Below are 8,194 nucleotides of genomic sequence, written 5' to 3' on the forward strand. Positions count from 1 at the left end.
GAAGGTCTGGCAAAGTGCCTCTCTGATTGGGTTTGTTCACCTGGAGCCCTGGATATACGTGAGCATCACCTGATGAGCAGCTCCCATTTGGGGACGAAGATCTCCAAAGAAGCAGAGCTCAAGGAAGCCAGGATGGGAAACAAAAATTCTACAACTGCGTTGTGGGTTCAGTAGTGAAACAAGCCACTTCCATCCCTTGATTACAAAACACACATGTTCTGGCTGTGGGGGGAAGATAGCACCATTATGCTTCAAATATACACTATATGCTTCACAGCATGTATAATACCCTTTAAGACTGCACCCCACCCTTTCAGGATGTTGACTCCCATCTGACACACTTGAGTCTTCATTAGCTGTCACACTGTCTCAATAAGCTTTCAAAATTTGCCCAGTTGTTTCTAGGTGATGGCGTCCTCGGTAAAACCAGTTAATTCCACGGCCAAGGGCACATTGCTGTATTCCCTTTGCCATCAAAGAAGAAATGCTATGAAAGTCACTAATCAGAAGCAATGCTATAGGAAGTACCATGATGCTGGAAAATGGGTTCTGTGGACAGAGTTCCTAGAAGAAGCACTGTAGGGCAGGAAAGGCAGATCTACACCCAGAATATATCTACTCCAGTGAGGACAAGTCTCTGCCCCCTCCAAGATGGAGGAGGTTCAGTGTAGTCACTTCAGTCATTTCAGTCACTCAGTTGTGACTGACTCTTTGCAACCTCACAGTCTGCAGCACTCCAGGCTTCCCTGTTCATCACCAACTCCCAGAACTTGCTCAAACTCATGTCCATTGAGTCAGTGATGCCATCCAAACATCTGATCCTCTGTCATCCCCTTTTCCTCCTGCCTTCAATCCTTCCCAGCATCAAGGTCTTTTCAAATGAGTCAGTTCTTCACATCAGGTGGCCAAAGTATTGGATCTTCAGGATCATTACTTCCAATGAATATTCAGGACTGATTTTCTTTAGGATTGACTGGTTTGATTTCTTTGCAATCCAAGGGACTCTTAATGGTCTTCTGCAACATCACAGTTCAAAAGCATCAATTCTTTGGTTGTTAGCCTTCTTTATGGTCCAACTCTCACATCCACACATGACTACTGGAAAAACCAAGCTTTAACTAGATGGACCTTAGTCAGACAAGTAATGTATCTTCTTTTTAAAATGCTGTCTAGGTTGGTCATAGCTTTTCTTCCAAGGAGCAAGCATCTTTTAATTTCATGACTTCAGTCACCATCTGCAGTGATTTTGGAGCCCAAAAAATAAAGTCTCTCACTGTTTCTATTGTTTCCCCATCTATTTGCCATGAAGTGATGGGACTGGATGCCATGATCTTCATTTTTTGAATGTTGAGTTTGAAGCCTTTTCAGCTTTTTTCACTCTCCTCTTTCACTTTCATCAAGAGGCTATTTAGTTCCTCTTCACCTTCTCCCATAAGGATGGTGTCATCTGCATATCTTAGGTTATTGATATTTCCCCTGGCAATCTTGATTCCAGCTTGTGCTTCATCCAGCCCATCATTTTGCATGGTGTGCTCTGCATATAAGCTCAATTAGCAGGGTGACAGTATACAGCCTTGAAGTACTCCTTTCCCCATTGGGAACCAGTCCATTGTTCCATGTCCGGTTCCAGCTATTGCATCTTATCCACATACAGATTGCTCAGGAGACATGTTAGGTGGTCTGCTATCCCATCTCGTTAAGACTTTTCCACAGTTTGTTGTGATCTACAAAGTCAAAGGCTTTAGTGGAGTCAATGAAGCAGAAGTAGATATTTTTCTGGAATTCTCTTGTTCTTTCTATGATCCAACAGATGTTGGCAATTTGATCTCTGGTTCCTCTGACTTTTCTAAATCCAGCTTGAACATCTGGAAGTTCATAGTTCACGTACTGTTGAAGTCTGGCTTGGAGAATGTTGAGCATTATTTTGTTAACAAGTGAAATGAGTGCAATTGTGTGGTAGTTTGAGCATTCTTTGGCATTGCCTTTCTTTGGCATTGGAATGAAAACAGACTTTTTCCAGTCATTTGGCCACCGCTGAGTTTTCCAAATTTGCTGGCATATTGAGTGCAGCACTTTCATAGCATCATCTTTTAGGATTTGAAGTAGCTCAACAAGAATTCCATCACCTCCACTAGCATTGTTCATAGTGATGCTTTCTAAGGACCACTTGACTTCACATTCCAGGATGTCTGGCTCTAGTTGAGTGATTACACCATCATGGTTATCTGGATCATGAAGATCTTTTTTGTATAGTTCTTTTGGGTAGTCTTGCCCCCTCTTCTTAATATCTTCTGCTTCCATTAGATTCATACCATTTCTGCCCTTTGTTGTGCCCATCTTTACATGAAGTGTTCTCTTGATATCTGTAATTTTCTTGAAGAAATCTCAAGGCTTTCCTTTTCTATTGTTTTCCTCTATTTCTTTGCATTGATCACTTAGGAAGACTTTCTTATTTCTACTTGCTATTCTTTGGAAATCTGCATTCAGATGGATATTTCTCTCCTTTTCTCTTTTTCCTTTTGCTTCTCTTCTTTTCTTAGCTATTTGTAAGGCCTCCTCAGACAACCATTTTTCCTTTTTTCGTTTCTTTTTCTTGGGGATGATTTTGATTGCTACCTCCTGTACAGTTTTATGAACCTCCATCCATAGTTCTTCAGGCATTCTGTCTACCAGATCTAATCCCTTGAATCTGTTTGTCCCTTCCACTGTATAATCATAAGGGATTTTAATTATGTCATACTTGAATGGTCTAGTGGTTTCCGTACTTTCTTCAATTTAAGTCTGAAGTTTGCAATAAAGAGTTCATGATCTGAGGCACAGGCAGCTCTTGGGACCATAATAAGGAATTGGTACAGGTCCCAACTACTGATGGAGTAAGCCCTCAGCTTTGGGGTTAGTGAGGCTGACCTTAGGAAGATAAGTTCAGAAACACAAAGTGAACAAATACTGGTAGTAAAATGGTACAAACCGACTTGCTCAAAACCAGGCAAACACCAAGTTTAACCACAAAACTTCAGTTTGTAAATAACATATCTGTAAGTGCAATGAAGTGAAACATTATGAAAAAAAAACATATGCCTATATCCTAAATATATATAAATATAGGTATATCCTGATATATATTATATATACATATATACATATCATATTGGTGATATTATATATATCTTCATCTGTTTTTCTGACAATGCCTGACTAGCACACTATCTAATCAAACCTCTTCACCTGCCGTTTTAATATTGTACATGTGGAAGAGGGCTGACCAGAGACATGTGGAAAGGCTGAGCAGAGACCAACAACTTAAAAAACATTCATCCAATTATATCATATTTCCCAGTTGTATGGTGCTTTCTTGGAGGTTCTCAATGTGCTATGTAAATAACAAATCAGTCTTCCTTCTGTCCCATTGGAAGGCAGGAAGCCAGTATTATTTCACAGACAAAGAAGCTGAATCCCAAGGGTTAAATGCCTTGCCCCTGTCACATAACTACAGGCAGTTAGTGGTTCTGGGAATGGGGCTTGGGGTTAGGTATCCCTGCCTGGGGTCCCTTGGCTCCCAAACAGCGCCTTCCTTAAAGATAATTCTGTGTTCAAACTCTGTGGGAATCTTGTTCTATAACAGGGAAGTTATGGGACTGCTGACATGCCACATACATTGTCCTTCCCTTGCTTGTTCATACAGAGTACATTTTCAGAAGGCAGGTTTCCAAAATTTAGCCTAAACAACCATTCCGGTGCTGAATCCATGACAATTCTATCAGGAGAAGATAGAAACAAGAGGGATGGACTCTTGATAGACATCTCACTCTATAATTTTCCATGTTTGCCTTTCAGAAAAAGAGGAGCTAAGAGTGGAGTTGAAAACACCTCGCAGGAATGCATCTCTCTGTTAGGTGTTCAACACTGCGCTCACATTTTTCCCTCACTCTGTCACAGTGAAGACTTGGCCAGACCCCTGTTCACAGTTGGCAAAACAGAAACAGTGGGAGTAGTTGATTTTTCCAGAAGCTGAGCTGAGGGTCTAAGAATTCCTGTTGCAATTTTAAATCTATCAAACTAAATCCCCACCATCCTCTCGTGTAAGTTTCTCGATGCCAAATGGAAGTGGTTAGGCATAGATTGAGCATCTTGACACTGTTGTCAATCACATGTAGGTTTCACCAAATAACTTGCAACGTTTTCCTGTCAACTGCCATGTGTCAGACACTAGTCTAGGCTCTGTGGATACAGAAGTGAATAAAACAGAGCACCCTCATTTTAGGGGGAATATCCACCAAAAGTCATATTGGTGCCATCAACAGGTTGGGGAGAGAAAGTCTTGCCTTGGAAGACACAGGCTTTACCTGGGGAAGAATGGCTTGAGAACCTTGTTCAATGTCCTCTGAAACACCTTCACTTAAATAAAGTCCATGGAACCGACCAGGGTTAAGATTTAGTATGGTTCGGCTCAGATGAGTCTCTAAGGAACCAAGTTCCCCTTTATATTTCAGAGTATAACCAACCCTCAGACTGAGAGCAAGGTGGTTTCATTGACATCAATATCACACTGTTCCCTTTCACATCAGTGTCCTCAGAAGCAAATGGAAATAAGCCACAGTTGAGAAGTGGAGAGAGGGCATCTGTGTGATTATTCTAATGCTGCTGTGACTTTCCCTGAGATATTATCAATGAGTGGTTCTTTCCGTCAGGAAGTGAAGTCTCCCAGGGAGGTAGTAGAAGCCATAGCAGGCTGAATGGGACACAGTTCTTAAAAGGGAAGAGCCCTCCTGCTAAAGAGAAGACCCACAGCTGAGTCCACTCTCTAGACTGTGAATTCACACACTGTGTATCCTGGACCAATTCTCACCTCCGAGCACTTGCCTGATTCCTCAGCTCTTCAGTACCTGTCCTGAAAATGTATGAAGCTGACTGAATAGCACACATGGGAAATTTAATTAAGACCCAAACATACGGACCACTGTGTGTTTTCAATGTGCTGGTTCAATGTTTTGGCCAGCTGCATAGAAGAGTTAAAATCCTGTTGGAAAGCTTGCTGAGAAACAGGCTTTTATTCCAGAGGAAGGATCTCACAGGATTTTTGGCTCGATGGGACACTGTGATGACTGTTGAGAAATGAATAGAACATTTGGAAGCAGTTCAGGGATCCTTTTGTATACTGTGAAAGTATTGGAATAACAGGGTTAATAAATATAACTGAAACATAAATAATACTAGATTGCAGCCCCTTTTCTGGCATCAGGAAAAAGCCCAACAGGTTCATTTACAGCAAAACCACAAAGGCATCACAGTTAGAATGTTTTTGCCCTGATTTTTTTTTTTTTTTAATTTTCAATTGCCTTTGGCACGTATTAAGCTTTCTATCTGTGCTCTCATTGAAAAGGCATAATGTCGTCAGTATTTCAGCAACTTCTACCTCTAAGATAAAGTACATTGCCGAAGAATATCTGTTTTTCCCCAAATTTTCCATTACTGACTTTTTTTCCATTTAAAAATTCTATGACTTACGGCCAGTGACACTTCTTTACACATTACAGCCTTTAAAAATAAGCCTTGTTAATTTGCATTAATAATATGAACACTACATATAATTACAAGCAGTGACCAGGCACTGAATAATTGTTAAATGAATGTAGAAATATATATGTTCTGTATCTATAAATGTGCAACCTCAGCTGAAAGTTTATCCAACACTGCAACAATTTATTCAGTTTAAATGTCTTCTTTCATGTATTAAGTTTGTGTGTTCAAACTAAAAAAAAAAAAATGTGGGCTTTGGGAGTAGATTATAACTATAATATAATATAGCTATAAATTTTCTACTCTTTATTTACAAAAAGGAGTGCTTTGTGGAAATACCTAAGCTTAACACTCAGCAACAGAAGCAGGTAACTCTTCTGGAATAACTCTTTTAAAGAAATCCACTTGACGTACAATACGTTCCTTTGGACCTCTCTCCTCTTCTCAATCTCAGCTTAATCTGACACGAATCTCTAGTTCTTCACTCCAGAGCTCCTCATTCCACTTCAATCCTTTCCTGGCATCAATTCCCTCCTATTTCTCGTAACAGACTTTGGGGAAAATGGGCTTTTAAAAACTCTTACAGCTTTTTTTAACAATAACTTCTTGAACTTCAACTTGGAGGAGAGATCATTCCTGTAACCAGCTTCTATCACAGTTGTTAAAGCAATGCTGCCCAGAGGTGTGGCTTCCTTTGCTCAGTTTTCTTATCTCCTCTACAAAGGGGAAACGTGAGAGGGAACTATAGAGGGATCTGCCCTCTGAGTACAATACCTACCTCCTTTCACTACTTTCTGACCAACCAGCCTCCCGTCACCTAATGGATGGATTCTCTCGTATGACAGACAGTGTAGAGACAGGAGATTCTTTACTTCTTTTTTCCTTCTTTGCTACTTCTTTACCCATTCCTTCCTCTATCTTCCCACAAGAGATAAAGATGTACTGATTTTATTCCCCAGCATTCAGGACATGCTTCAGGTCACACTTGTCAGGAGCAGGCTCATGGTGCCTTGGAGGATTCCAAGGATGGGGAGAGCTTTCTTGTCAGCTTGTGTCACAGTCTGCAGAAGCTCTCTTCCCAGAGCATCTGTTTCTTTTCTCCATCACTTCCACGCTTTACAATGGCATGCTAATTGGGCCAGACTTCTCTCTAGTTCTCTCACATCCCAAAGTTACATCTGTGTGGGCTGCACCAATATTTAGATTCAGGGTGAAAAACTTAAGCTACTCTTAGATGGTGAGCCTGAATCACATACTTCAACTCAGCTTCTAACAGAACATTAAGCCCTGTCTGGTCCTAGGGCCTGTTCAGTTATAAATTGAGTGGTACCAGAGTGCCTCTCATTATATGAGAATCCAATGTCTGGGTTGTTTAAAAGAAGCAAAACTTCTTAAAGAATAATTATTCATTAATAAACTGACTACTTATAAAATTAATGTCTAACTGAAGACCCATTCTTTCAAGACATTAGTATCCATCCTACCAACATTATAGCAGATAATAAATTCAAGGACAGTAAAAGTGAAAATAAATTGTAAATATTTCAAAAGGTGCAGGATTTTATGAAGCTGATGAAAGCAATGTCATAGAACTGCTTGAAACATGTGAGGCCAATAATAAATGAGAATAAACACAGCTTGTGAATGTGGTGGTTGAATCACTAAGTTGTGTCCTACTCTTGCAACCCCATGGACTGTAGTCTGCCAGGCTCCTCTGTCCATGAGATTCTCCAAGCAAGAATACTGGAGTGGGTTGCCATTTACTTCTCCAGGATATCTTCCCGACCCTGGGATCGAACCCGGATCTCCTGCATTGTAGGCAGATTCTTTACCAACTGAGCTTACAAAGGAAGCCCTTATATACAACTTGACCAGTTAACAATTTAAGAAGAGAAAATAAAGATGTTGGCAAAAATACAGAGCACGTGGGTAAAAATTACAATTTTGGATATTTTTGCAAAAGTAGCCCTTTTCTGACTATATGGCAAAAGCCAAACGTGAAGTCAAAAATATTTTATCCTACCATTATACAAGTGCATCTAAAAACCATTAGTGACCTGTTTGGCTGATCTATTGCTGCACAAGAAATCACCCATCTATTTAAAGACTTAATAACAATGTAACATTTCTCCCAATTCCTCTGGATGGTCTGGTAGTTCTGCTTTACATGATATCTTTAAGATTCTTAGAAGTTTTTTGTTTAGCTAAGAGGTCACTGAGATACTCTTTAAATCTTGCTCATGTTTCAACAGAGACGTTGACCCTGAGGTCATGTTTTATTAACAGCACTATGGATTTCATCTTCAAACCAAGGCCATTCTTCACTTTGAGAAATCTTCCTTGTAGAGATGAAAGCAATTTTATTATCAAACCCACAAGGTCTAATGCCTTTTCAGTTCTTCAAAATTTGCTTGAAGTCTAAACATTTCCTTCTTTAGCTCAAGTAGCTCCTCCTGGACTTTACCACAGGTGTCTAAAAGGGGGCAGATGACACTTTCAATATCCTTTCCAGGAAAATCCTTAGCCAGACCCCAAGTTCATGAGGTGCCTCTTCTAGTTCCCATATTTCCACCAGCATAGGTCTCGGAACTGTTCTGTGGCTATGGAACTCAAGTTCTCTTTCCTGCAGCTTCCAGTAGGATAGCCTCCACTGCATTTCAGCTGCACCAAACAGTCT

The sequence above is a fragment of the Bison bison genome, unplaced genomic scaffold (assembly GCF_000754665.1).
Source record: "Bison bison bison isolate TAMUID 2011002044 unplaced genomic scaffold, Bison_UMD1.0 scf7180017864524, whole genome shotgun sequence".
NCBI classification, from domain to species: domain Eukaryota; kingdom Metazoa; phylum Chordata; class Mammalia; order Artiodactyla; family Bovidae; genus Bison; species Bison bison.